Here is a 14,358-nt window from a genome sequence, read left to right as displayed (position 1 = left end):
CAGTCCTTCATATTATTGTTTATACACTGCCCATTTTCCTTTTTGACAGTCCCATCTTTTATCTGGCTGATAGCATTTATCCTTTCTTTTCAGTCCTTTTCTCCATACATTTTTACAGTTACAGTACAATGGGTAATCTGAAACTCACATAACTACATTAGCACACTTTCGAGGGTATACAGACATTTACAAAGATTAGTTACATTTGAAATAACTTGGGTTCAGCGTAAGATACAGCATAATTACTCGTTCCTAGGAACATACAGTTTCAGGTCCACAATATTTCTTACACCTAAAAGTCTTTTGGATTTCGGGTAGACCAGGTAGTAAGAATTATCGTGTGGAATGTTCTGTATTATATATGGTCCATTATAAATATATTTAAATTTTGAAATTTCATGGTTTAGCTCACTAGATTTTTCGTGGGTTTTTAAAAGAACATAATCTCCAATTTTAAATTTTGAAACTTTTAGATTTTTTTTGTGTCTTCTAGACCTAGATTCGGCTTTTTGCTTTGCCCTTTTTATTACCAATTCTTTCTTTTGATTCAATCCCAAACTTGTACAAGGTGGAAACTCTAGTTTTTCTTCAATTAAACTTTTACTACTTCTACCTAACAAAATTTCTTCCGGTGGGAATCCTGTAGTTTCATGATGTAATGTGTTCATGACATTCTCAAAATCCGATATGAATCTGCCCCAGGCTCTAATTCAACAAAACAATAATTCAATTTCAGATAACACTGAGTTACAGTAACAATAAAGTCATGCATAATATTAATAATATATACAAATACAGCATCCTGCCCCCTAGTCTCTTTATTAACAAGGCAGTCTTTTATAGTTCTAAAACAGTCACTTAAGTCTGGTGGCTTCTTAGGCCTCTGGAGTTCAAAGTCTTTGCTTACTTGAACTCTTCGCAAAATAAACACAGAATCGTCAGGTGGCTCTTTCTTTCTTTGTTCAGTCTCAACGTCTGGATTTTGTTTTGATACATCGTCATCGTTAGGTACACTATCGCAATTAACTGCATCCCTATTATTTTCACTGATTTTCTCATACCCTCTTTCAGTAAAAGTATATTCACTTTCTTTTACACCTGAAAATTCATCTTCACTAGAGTCATCACTACTCTCTTCCTCAACCTCAGATTCGCTTAAGTACGCTACTTTTGCACAATAGGGAGAGTTAGTACATTCATTTTTGTCTGTATTTGCGTATCTTTCATCATCTGAACTATCGTCGGAATCCGACCATTCTGGATCGATATCAGGTTCTAACATAAAAGCTTTTCTGAGACAGGCACTAAGTTCTTCCTCTGTATTGTCGTCAGGCTTGGATTTTAATTCATTCTCCTCTTTTGGCAAAACGGCCTCATCATCAGTTTTATTTACATCTACAGTGACTTCATATTCGGTGTAATCCTCGTGGACTTTAATTACTTTCAGGTAATCATCTGCCCCTTCTCCACTGTGCCTCTCGGTAGCAGCTTGTACTATTGGCGGATCGTTAGCAGAAGTTATTTCTTCGTCAATGCTGAGGATCTCATCCTCCAAATCCTTCCTATCATTAACCTTCCTCCTATCAGCAGCACGCGTACTTTGCGCAGCGCTATTTATTCTCTCCTCTTCAACTTTGGGCCACGTCACTTTATGGATGTCCCTACTATTTCTCTTTCCACCATCTAATTTCTTCGCCTCATACTCCTTCTTAAAATCCTCCCACTCACATTGCTTTAGGCCCTTGTACAGATCGTCGATCTGCACATGCCAATCAGTTACTTCTGCTAATTCATTATCGCCCTTTACCTCATTGCAAACACTGCTAACTGCACCTCTCGGTGTACTCACAGTCTCATTTATGGTTTCCTTTGCCACGGAATTATCACTCGTAAAATTTTCATTATCTCTTACGGCTACGTTCGTACCTACTGCTGCCGTATTGCTAGCGGCTTCTCTCTGAACAGATGTTCTACTAGGCTGTGTCGTTACCCTCTGATGCTCCACTCGCCTGTTAACCTGTAGCGCTCTGTGCGGCCGAGATGACTCATTCTGGCCCGCACCTGACGCTTGTTTCGCCACAACACGTTGCGTTGTTTCACGCCTGTCTCTAACCTGTTTCATTACATTACAGTCGGTCCGGTATCTTTTCTTAAATCGGGGCCGGTATGTATTGCCCGCTTCCGTTTGGCCCGCAACGTTCGCGGAAATTAGTTTCCCGCGGTGTATCCTCTACCGCGACCTGGATAATTTCCTCTGCCTCTTCCTCTGCCTCTTCCTCTCTGTATCATATTGACGCGAAATCCATCGCCGTCATTTCTTTCGTCATTATTTCGGTTATTATGGTTACCAAAGTTTTGATCATTGGCACGACTTGCGCGCCAATGGTCTTCGTCTTCGACCCTTTCTAGAAATGCTTGGAAGCTACGATGATTGCTTCCTACATACCTCTTTGAATCTTCTGGAAGCTTTTTATACAGTTCCCAGATAATTCCCAATTCTGATCTTCTACCTCTTAAGTGTGTCAATTTTCGGTATCAATATTCGCAGAAATCTTTCAAAGAATTTCTGCCCCTGTTATCATGCTGTTTGGCCATGATGAACTCGCGCCATAACTGGTCCTGCTTTTGTTCAGACCAATATTCTTCCGTAAATCTTTTCCTAAATTCTTCGAACGTCATTCGTTCGATATTTAAATTTATTCCCCAGCGCTTAGCGTCACCTGCTAAGGCGCTAATTACTACATTTATCTTTTCCTGATCAGACAAGTGCTCAGGAAATACTCTCTCGCAATTTTTGATAAAATCTAATGGATGCCACCTGTTATGTTTCTTGGCGGGATCGAAGCGTTCCTCACCTTCTAATAGCTTCGTAATTGGTGTGCCATTACAGACAACACTAGGCCTATCTTTAATTTTGCTCTCCAGATCGAAAATTTTGCCTTGAATTTTCGTACAATTTTGAACACATCCGGTTACTTTTTCACCTAAATCTCTTTCAGTGTCCGAAACTACCTTTTTCAATTGTGATATCCCGTGTTGACATTCGTTTACGATCTCAGTTTTAAGACCGAAAACTTTTTCGTCTACCTTAGTTTCAACCAGAGGTTCTACTTTCTCTTGGATGTTGAGAATTTCAACATCGAATCTACTATTAATGTTACCAATTTCCTCCTGCTTAGTATCCATATTCTTGTTAATGGTATCAATTTCAAATTTCATATTATTTACCACAGAACTTAAATTACCCACTTTTTGTTCTACCTACTCTATTTGTTTACTGATTTTAATTCCTTGATCTTTGACCTGTGCTTTAATTTGATCAACGTGTGTTTTAAGCTGTTCATTATGTGTTTTGAGCTGACGTCCCTGTGTTTTGAGGTGCTCGTCAACGTGTGTTTTAAGCTGTTCATTCTGTCCTGCAATTTGTTTGGTTAATTGTTCAAATAAATCGTTCATGCTTAAAATTTTTACACTGTTTTGTTCTACGGAATCCGTGTGTTCCGGTCCTACTTCATAAGTTCCTTTCGGTTCTTTCTTTATCTGTGGTGAATCAAATATGTCAGTGGATTCGTTCACGTACCCACTCTCATCTACAAAGTCACCCTCTTCTTCCTGTTTTGTCCCTTGCTGTGTTCGAGACGATCTCGACATTTCAATCTGTTCGTTGACGTGTTCATGGTATTGTATGTACGCCAATTGTCTTCCACTAAGACCCTCTGTTATCTGGCCGCGTAAACTCCTGCTACTGCCAGCCGCATTTTCCATTTCGCTCGGCACGTCTACAGTGTCTGCGTTTCTGTCCATACTAAATGCTAATTGTACCACACTACTATACTTGACGCACACTGCAATTTACTTTGCAAAATATTATTGCTATTCGTGCCACTGAACATCCACTATTCGGTATTTACATTAATTTGTAACCGACAACAACTGGATGTCCTGTCACCGGGAAGCCACTTGTAACGCTACCGCCCGCTCGGACGCGCGTTAGCTCTATAAAGCCTGTACTGTAATAAGTTCACGGGCTTCACCTTGTAAACAAGGATTTTAGTACATAAGTTGACCGCGTGTACCTAATGGAAGCAAGATCGGACCTATACTCAGTAAGTAACTACAGTGATGCACTCAAGCAAATGTAAAGTACAAATACGCGTTCGCATGGACAGGAAGTACACACAGTAGATACTACCAATGATTAATAATTCGGTCGCCAGCCTAATTAGGCATTGAGTGAGTTTTTCCTTGTACAAGTGAGTGCATGTGCAAGCATAACAACACGTAGTAATGTTGCGTTATATGGCAAAGTTTGAAACCAGAAAAATCCACTGAACTAAAGTTTTCTCCTTTTGTACTAAATTACACAACACCACACAACAATGATTACTACGGACTGCATTTTGTATATTGATCAGACTGAAATCGGGCATAGATTACCCTAGAATTAGCAATTTTGAAAGCACACATACAATGTCACTATTAAAATTGGAAAAAACACTAATACACTTAGGTTTAATATAGAACTTAACTTTGCTGTTCAAATCTGATCAGTACACTTCAAGATGTAAAAGAATGAGCAAGAGAAGGGGAGGCCCTGAAACTGTTATGGTCGTTATACTGAAACTATTAAGTACTGAAGGTAAATTAACACTCAGAATTATTAACCTTCTTTGGTCTCACTTCTGGATTAATTAACTATCATTCTTTCTGTCTCAAATTAATTAAACAACATCGCTAACTCAATTCAAAAACCTCTCTTCCAATTTAATCATACTTTTGTTCTTTCTCAACATTTGCAATAACACACAGAAATTTAAACTCCTTTATAGCATAGATTTGTCTGCTGACAATTCTTGTTAACATTAATTTTAAACTTTCAATTCGGGATACTTGGGTTGCACAATATGTGGTAAGGACCCTGTCTAGGTCAGTGATAAGGATGATTAATTGTTAGGGCAATTCTGGTAAAAGTCACGTTATTATTGAACAGTTAAAACAGTTTCGACACTGGTCCACACAGATACACTTCTAAAGATGAAATAAAGGTTTGACCTGTGCAAGTCGATGCGGCGGTTGGCGGGCAGCGAGATAGCGGGCAGCACAGCACACATGCAAGCACGGCTAAGGCTCTCACTGCATCGGCACTTTCCTTCTTCTTAGCGTCGTAATCTTTCCAATTTTGTGCCTAAGAATATAGCCATGCCAAGCAGTCGTCGGAATAGGCACATCCGAGGCTCAATGGAATTCACTTTTCCTGGATAGCCTCCTCGGTACGGGACATGTTCCTCTGACCGATGCCCAACTCCGACTGTAATACTGAGCCCGTTGTGCCGAACCGCGCCAGTGTGCGTTTTCCCGCGCTCGCCTGTCTCCACCTTTTCCCGCTCCCCTACAGGTAGGGTATTCACCACAGGTTTTCTACTACACATATCCTAATGCATTACCTACGTATGGACCAAGTGTATAAATTACAATTTTCACATCTTACAATAGTTTTAACATTAAATACACTTTCTTTTGATTGTCACATTGCTTGAAATCTAACATAAATAATAACATTCATTTTCAAAAGTTGCTTACAGTTTCTTTAACATGACACGAAAAGAAAAGAAATTCAAAACATTGCTTACATTAATTTACCGAAATTCAGAAAGAAAAAAAAATTTATACTATGTACAGTTATTGTTACAACCCTACATTACACCAGTTCGTTTTGTCTAAGGGGGTAGCGCACACAGTCACTACGAAAACTAAAACAGTAAGGTAGTTGAGCAGAAAGACACATTCGGCACCGGTATGACACCAGACACAACCACCCCAGAAATGGACATACAACAGTCGCCTTTCACGAACAAGTCCCCGGAAGAGATCAAAAACAACAAGTCACTATCAGGGGAAATGCTCAGCGACAACACATCAAACTCCACACTACCATAAACCATAAAGCAGGAAAAACAAGCTGCACTGCAAAATTACTCGAAATCAGAGCAACAAACAAACAGTCAAGAACACCAACCAGACACAACCAAGGACTCCAGCTGAATACTGTTAATTACGTAAGCTACGAAAACTTAGCAGACTAGAAGACAAGGATATATTTCAAACTGCTCGTCGCTATGTAATACGAACTAAGCATGAAAACGGGGATAAAATCTGCTTCCCAACTACAGAACAAACTGACAGAATGATCCTAAGAGTTGAAAATCTGGCAACGAACCCCAAAGAACTATGTAAGCTTTTAGGGGAGGCATGTGCGCGAAGGGGAGAGGGCCTAAACCTGAGGAAAGTTTACAAGAACTTCGTGAGAGCACATGGACGTGTGTTTTCGGATTTTAAAGAAACCACACCAAAGTGTTATTCCTTCACTAGATATCCCTTATGAAGCCAATACAACTAAACTGTAGGGTAGTACCCTAGTAAACATGGAACTAGGTAGGCTCTTTGAAGAAACAAAAGCAGACATCGCCTGCGTTCAGGAAACTTTTCTGCGAGGCGGGAAGATTTCAGTGCTCCCCTTACATTACATCATAATAGCAGGTACACCAAACGCGAAAGCCGCGATGATAGTAGTTAATAAAAACCTCATAGTAACACAGTTCACCCAGTTTTGCTCTGAACACATCGCCGCAGCGGAAATAACAGACGGACAGGCTGCATGTCTCATGTCGTCTGTTTACGCTCAGTACTCGTACGATATAGAATCTTTCTTAGACAAAATAAAAGACATTGCACTAAACTCAGGAAGAAAACCGATATCAACGCAAAATCTCCCTTATGGAACTCAGATAGAACTGACGACAGAGGACAACTAGTGGTTGACGTAGTAAATGAATGCAACCTCTTCACACTGAACAGGGAGGGTCAGCCACCTACCTACAGCGGAGACGCCGGTGTTGTAGGTATCATAGACTTTTCTCTAGGGAACGCAAGATCTCTTCCACTAGTCAACACATGGAGGGTGTTGGATAGAGCCACACACAGCGACCACAACGCAATCGTCATAACCACAGACAGATCTGTCAATACACACAACATGGACCACGAACAGGAGCATTTACTCATAGGAAGACCCGACTGTCAAAAAGCTCGAGACATTGTTGAGGCGTCGTCACTAAACAGTGTTCAAGGCAGCATAGATTACAAACCGCATGTACTGGTAGAGGTCCCACAAAGAGCACAGGAAGCAGGTATACCACGGGCAAAAACAGGATGGGGACAGAAACAACCGTGGTAGACAGAACTAACAAGACTAAGGAAGGATCATGGGACAAAAGAAAGTGCTACCAATAAGCAAATACAGCTCCTGAAAGACAGATAAGACTTAACCTGTATCGTGAAGCTGAACAGAAATACCAAAAAGAACTAAAGACAACAAAGCAAGACTATTGGACCAATTTCGTCAAAACCCAGCTGCAGGACATCTGGGGACAACCTTTCAAAATAGAAAAGAAACGAGTTAAGATACCGACAGTTTTGTCAACACTAAAAAAAGCTGACGGCACAATGACCAGAGGATGGAGGGGAACAGCAGAATATCTTCTGAACAGGCTCCTTCCAGATGACGACCCCACACAAGACGAGCGACACCACGCTGACCTAAGAGGGAGCATGAGGAAGCCATAAATCAGTGACAGTGTAACCATACCATTTTCACAAGAAGTCGCGACGGCAATCAGCAGGCTTAAAAATCGAAAAGCACCCGACCCAGACAAAATACTTTCAGAAACATTAAAACAAACAGTAACACAAATTACACCTTTTCTTACTAACTATTCAACGAGGCACTACCAACAGGCAGAATTCGAAACCTCTGGAAAACTGATAATGAAGTAATAAAAAGGAAATCACAAGACAAAGAGCCAACAGACCCCAAAACGTACGACCGATCTGCCTCTTAAACACTCTCGCCAAGGTCAGGAAAGGCTCTTGTGTGACCGCTTACCATCGCACAGAAGCCTCCTTGGGCTAACGCCCCATCAATTCGGCTTCAGGGAAGGTAGATCAATAGAAGGTGCCGTCAACCAAGCACTGACAGTTACAAATCGCATCAGTGACAAATACATGGCCGCCATACTAATCGACTAGCCGGGGCTTTTGACAATCTGTGCTGGCCGTTCCTCTTCGTCAGGTTAAGGGAAATGAGGGTATCAGATTCCCTCTACAAAAGTCTCCTCGACAACTGCAGAGGCAGAGTGGCGGAGTGGAGGGCTGGTACACGCAAGGTTCTCAAGAGAATGACGAGGGGATGTCCACAGGGCTCTATCTGCGGACCAATATTCTGGAATATCGCAATCGAGCCCTTGCTGAACACGCTGGACGGTGACGGACAATTGACAAAGCCTCCCAAATTATGCACAATCTAGCAAGACTCAACACAACTCAGTACAAATTACCTATTAAGACGATAAGGACCTACCACATTGCGACATTTGTATCCATCGCATGCTTCGCCGCAAGTGCGTGGCTTCACAGACTGAACATACAGACTAACAAGACAATTGTAAGACGAGGTCAACGTAGTGTACTCCTGAGAATGAGCGGAGCTTTCAACAGCGCTTTGCGTTGTGATGAGGACCTGTCCTATAGACATAACAATACGGTGTAGAGTTGCACTTTACTTGCCCAAGAGGGACAGGCTTCATAAGGTCACCGAAATTACAGGAACCAACATTCAGAAAAAAAGTGTGTGTGAAATCTTATGGGACTTAACTGCTAAGGTCATCAGTTCCTAGTCTTACACACAACTTAACCTAAATTATCCTAAGGACAAACACACACACCCATGTACGAGGGAGGACTCGAACCTCCGCCGGGACCAGCCTCACGGTCCATGACTGCAGCGCCTTAAACCGCTCGGCTAATCCCGCGTGGCCCAACATTATGAACAAAACACAAATGAAACATTGGCGGATTCAAACATGGCAGAGAGAGTGGGACGCATCCGGCAAGGGTCGCCGAGTACACTCTTTCTTTCTTGACGTACGCGAAAAATTACAACTGAAACATGTCGACCCAAGCCGGGGGATGGTTTATTTCCTGACCGGCCACGGGCCATATCTGGTACATTTAAACCGCCTGGGACTAATTATCGATGAAATATGCGTTTGCGGAGAATCTGGGACATCAGAACATGTCACATTGCTATGCAACACACTTGCACAAGTGAGACCAATGCAGAACGACAGTGACATCTCCAGAATAGTACGTAATCCCAATGACTGGAACACAATAAATAGTGTAGCCGATATTGTATCGAACACACTGTATGAAGAATACAAGCGCCAAAATCCATATGGAAGGAGGTGTAGACAAGCACAAACAACACAACAAACCACATGGGAGGACACAAGCACGACCACATATTCTGAAACCGAGGAAGGAACCGGCACACTAAGTGAACATGAGTCAGAAGGAATCAACACATAAGGGAACCGAAGCAACAACACGTGACACCGCATGCCACAACACAGTTCCAAGCAACACAACAGGCAGTAACAATCATAGAACAAACAAACACCGACACCATATACTAAGACTCTAGTAATAACGTAACGTCGCTTGGGAGGGGAACGCTCGAAGAACTTTTATTCCGAGGCTCCTACTCCCCAACGACATATTGCATAATGTTTAAAGTATATTGCACACAAGCAGTAATATATTGTTCGTCTTGATATGTGTAGATAGAAGTACATTCTCTTCTCTGTTTAAAGCTACAATGAATTAATTTTCTACATCAAATGTATTAGCTGTATGAAGTATGTATAAAACTAAAAATTTAATGTATTAAGTTATTTAAGAAATAAGGCACTCAAATAGCAATAAACTACATTCTTTTTATAACAAAAAATTTACAAACGTAAGTGTATTTCTCATGTAAAGCTAAAATTTATGTATTACATGTATCAAATGCTCAGTTAGTATTTTATCTGTATAATACCAAGTGTATGCATCTAAGGTATCACATAGAATATACTGAAACTACCAACAATAGGACGAACAAACAACTGCTGAATATCATGTAGTGTCCTGACTTGCAACACTCCCAGTAATATACCAATACACACAAACACAGTAAACACACCCAGCACAAATCATTTCGGATGAGAATAGTTCGAGGTTCTACCGAGACCTTCTCACCTGAAATAGGTAGAAATAGGCCATTACCAACCAACACGCTACATAGACTATATTACACATTCACATACAGTATATCACTTCCTTCTATATATTGCACATTATTTCCACCACACTAATTATATTACATTTTTCATTTTATTTTTCTTTGACACTAGCATGTATAAATTATATTCTCATTAGCTAGGCAGAAACAAATTGTTTAGAACCATTTTAACATTTGTTAAGCAGTCAATTCGCTGTAACCTAAGAGAAATTTTTATATTATGTGCCGGCCGGAGTGGCCGAGCGGTTAAAGGCGCTACAGTCTGGAACCGTACGACCGCTACGGTCGCAGGTTCGAATCCTGCCTCGGGCATGGATGTGTGTGATGTCCTTAGGTTAGTTAGGTTTAAGTAGTTCTAAGTTCTAGGGGACTGATGACCACAGCAGTTGAGTCCCATAGTGCTCAGAGCCATTTTTATATTATGTTATTTATACACTCCTGGAAATTGAAATAAGAACACCGTGAATTCATTGTCCCAGGAAGGGGAAACTTTATTGACACATTCCTGGGGTCAGATACATCACATGATCACACTGACAGAACCACAGGCACATAGACACAGGCAACAGAGCATGCACAATGTCGGCACTAGTACAGTGTATATCCACCTTTCGCAGCAATGCAGGCTGCTATTCTCCCATGGAGACGATCGTAGAGATGCTGGATGTAGTCCTGTGGAACGGCTTGCCATGCCATTTCCACCTGGCGCCTCAGTTGGATCAGCGTTCGTGCTGGACGTGCCGACCGCGTGAGACGACGCTTCATCCAGTCCCAAACATGCTCAATGGGAGACAGATCCGGAGATCTTGCTGGCCAGGGTAGTTGACTTACACCTTCTAGAGCACGTTGGGTGGCACGGGATACATGCGGACGTGCATTGTCCTGTTGGAACAGAAAGTTCCCTTGCCGGTCTAGGAATGGTAGAACGATGGGTTCGATGACGGTTTGGATGTACCGTGCACTATTCAGTGTCCCCTCGACGATCACCAGTGGTGTACGGCCACCACACCATGATGCCGGGTATGGGCCCTGTGTGCCTCGGTCGTATGCAGTCCTGATTGTGGCGCTCACCTGCACGGCGCCAAACACGCATACGACCACCATTGGCACCAAGGCAGAAGCGACTCTCATCGCTGAAGACGACACGTCTCCATTCGTCCCTCCATTCACGCCTGTCGCGACACCACTGGAGGCGGGCTGCACGATGTTGGGGCGTGAGCGGAAGACGGCCTAACGGTGTGCGGGACCGTAGCCCAGCTTCATGGAGATGGTTGCGATTGGTCCTCGCCGATACCCCAGGAGCAACGGTGTCCCTAATTTGCTGGGAAGTGGCGGTGCGGTCCCCTGCGGCACTGCGTAGGATCCTACGGTCTTGGCGTGCATCCGTGCGTCGCTGCGGTCCGGTCCCAGGTCGACGGGCACGTGTACCTTCCGCCGACCACTGGCGACAACATCGATGTACTGTGGAGACCTCACGCCCCACGTGTTGAGCAATTCGGCGGTACGTCCACCCGGCCTCCCGCATGCCCACTATACGCTCTCGCTCAAAGTCCGTCAACTGCACATACGGTTCACATCCACGCCGTCGCGGCATGCTACCAGTGTTAAAGACTGCGATGGAGCTCTGTATGCCACGGCAAACTGACTGACACTGACGGCGGCGGTGCACAAATGCTGCGCAGCTAGCGCCATTCGACGGCCAACACCGCGGTTCCTGGTGTGTCCGCTGTGCCGTGCGTGTGATCATTGCTTGTACAGCCCTCTCGCAGTGTCCGGAGCAAGTATGGTGGGTCTGACACACCGGTGTCAATGTGTTCTTTTTTCCATTTCCAGGAGTGTATTATTATTTTAAAGAAGCATCAACTGTATGCCAATAACATTGTAATACTGAGAAGTGTTTGACGTTGGATTCAGAAGTATCCGACCCACCTTACATTTCAAGGTGGTGGTTACTCTGTACTGTTAATGAAATAAATAAATAAATTAATTAATTAATATTGGCAGAGGCAAAGTAGTGCTCCCAATTGTGGCGCTGTTGTCGGGGATCCGCCCGTCGCAGATCTCGAAGCTGGTATCCCTTTGTGGCGCAGTTACTGTTGCATATTTCCGAGGTGCCGGCTGGAGTTCTACTTCAAAATATACTGGCGTGCTTTGGACACACTCTATCTTCTTGTGATGGACACGCTGCGCTTGGACATCAGGGTCTGCCAATGGAGAGCTCCCTGAGAAACTGGTGCGCAAGCAACTTGTCGACCTTATCTATGATGCGGGCTGCCGAGGTCGCAGGCGAAGACCGCGGTTACGACAGTTTTCTTATCGCGTCAAGTGTAGAGTTGTAAAACCTCCGTCAGCTACCGTAGACTGTCACGAGTAAGCCTACAGTACGGTAGTTTTCCAACTTTCTTTGTCAGTTAAGATCGTATGCGCGTTACAGGACGTAGGCGGTGTTGCCTACCTATCGGGCGTTACCTCATTTCGCTCGCTTTGTTTGCGTACGACTATGCGATCACTGCCTTACTGCACTGAAGAGCCAAAGAAAGTGGTACATCGTGTAGGGCACTCGCGAGCACGCAGAAGTGCCGCAACACGACTTGGCATGGACTCGACTAATGTCTGAAGTAGTGCTGGAGGGTTGCCCATGAATACGTAAGAATATGAGGGGGTGGAGATCTCTTCTGAACAGCACGTTGCAAGGCATCCCAGATATGCTCAATAATGTTCATGTCTGGGGAGTTTGGTGGCCAGAGGAAGCATTTAAACTCAGAAGAGTATTCCTGGAGCCACTATGTCCCAATTTTGGACGTGTGGGGTGTCGCATTGTCCTGTTGGATTTGCCCAACTCCGTCGGAATGCACAAAAGACATGAATGGATGCAGGCGATCAGACAGGATGCTTACGTACGTGTCACCTGTCAGAGTCGTATCTAGACGTATCAGAGGTCCCATATCTCTCTATTTGCACCCGTCCCACAACATTACAGAGCCTCAACCGGTTTGAACATTCCCCTGCTGACATGCAGGGTCCATGGATTCATGAGGTTGTCTCTAAACCTGTACACGTCCATCAGCTCGATACAATTTGAAGCGAGACTCGTTCGATCAGGCAACATGTTTCCAGTCAACAACAGTCCAACGTCGATTTTGACGGGCCAGTCGAGGCGTAAAGCTTTGTGTCGTACAGTCATCAAGCGTACACCAGTGGGCATTCGTCTCCGAAAGCCCATATCCATGATGTTGTAAGTAGGCTGTTTATGTTTTCTTACTGGCAACGTTACGTAGCGCTCTGTATGAAAATCTCTTCACTGGCTGTGCTGTGTGCAGTCTGTGGCTAGTTTGCATTGTTGTCTGCCATTGTAGTGTTGGGCAGCGGCAGCTGGATGTGAACAGCGCGTAGCGTTGCGCAGTTGGAGGTGAGCCGCCAGCAGTGGTGGTTGTGGGGAGAGAGATGGTGGAGTTTTGTAATTTGTCATGAACTGCTATATTATGACTATTAAGGTAAATATATTGTTTGTTCTTTATTAATATCTTTCATTTGCTAACTATCCCTATCAGTAGTTAGTGCCTTCCGTAGTTTGAATCTTTTATTTAGCTAGCAATAGTGGCGCTCGCTGTATTGCAGTAGTTCGAGTAATGAAGATTTTTGTGAGGTAAGTTATTTGTGAAAGGTATAGTTTAATGTTAGTCAGGGCCATTCTTTTGTAGGGATTTTTGAAAGTCAGATTGCGTTGCGCTAAATAATATTGTGTGTCAGGTTAAGCACAGTCGTTTATAAATTGTTCTAAGGGGACGTTTCAATGTTTCGTTGAATAGTTCACACGCTGGCATTTGTAGAGGGCCCAGCATTGATATTTGCAGCAATTTGCGGAAGGGTTGCACTTCTCTCACATTCTACGATTCTCTTCAGTCGTCGTTGGTCCCGTTCTTGCAGGATCTTTTTCCAGCCGCAGCGATGTCCGAGATTTGATGTATTAGCGGATTCCTGATATTCACGGCACACTCGTCAAATGGTGGCACGGGAAAATCCCCACTTCATCACTACCTCGGAGATGCTGTGTCGCATCGCTCGTGGGCCGACTATAACACGACGTTCATACTCAGTTAAATCTTGATAACCTGCAACCGTAGCAGCAGTAAGCGATCTAACAACTGCGCCAGACACTTGTTGTATTATATAGGCGT

Source organism: Schistocerca cancellata, chromosome 4, assembly GCF_023864275.1.
Source record: "Schistocerca cancellata isolate TAMUIC-IGC-003103 chromosome 4, iqSchCanc2.1, whole genome shotgun sequence".
In the NCBI taxonomy this organism is placed as follows: domain Eukaryota; kingdom Metazoa; phylum Arthropoda; class Insecta; order Orthoptera; family Acrididae; genus Schistocerca; species Schistocerca cancellata.
Note: the sequence above shows the minus strand (reverse complement) of the source record.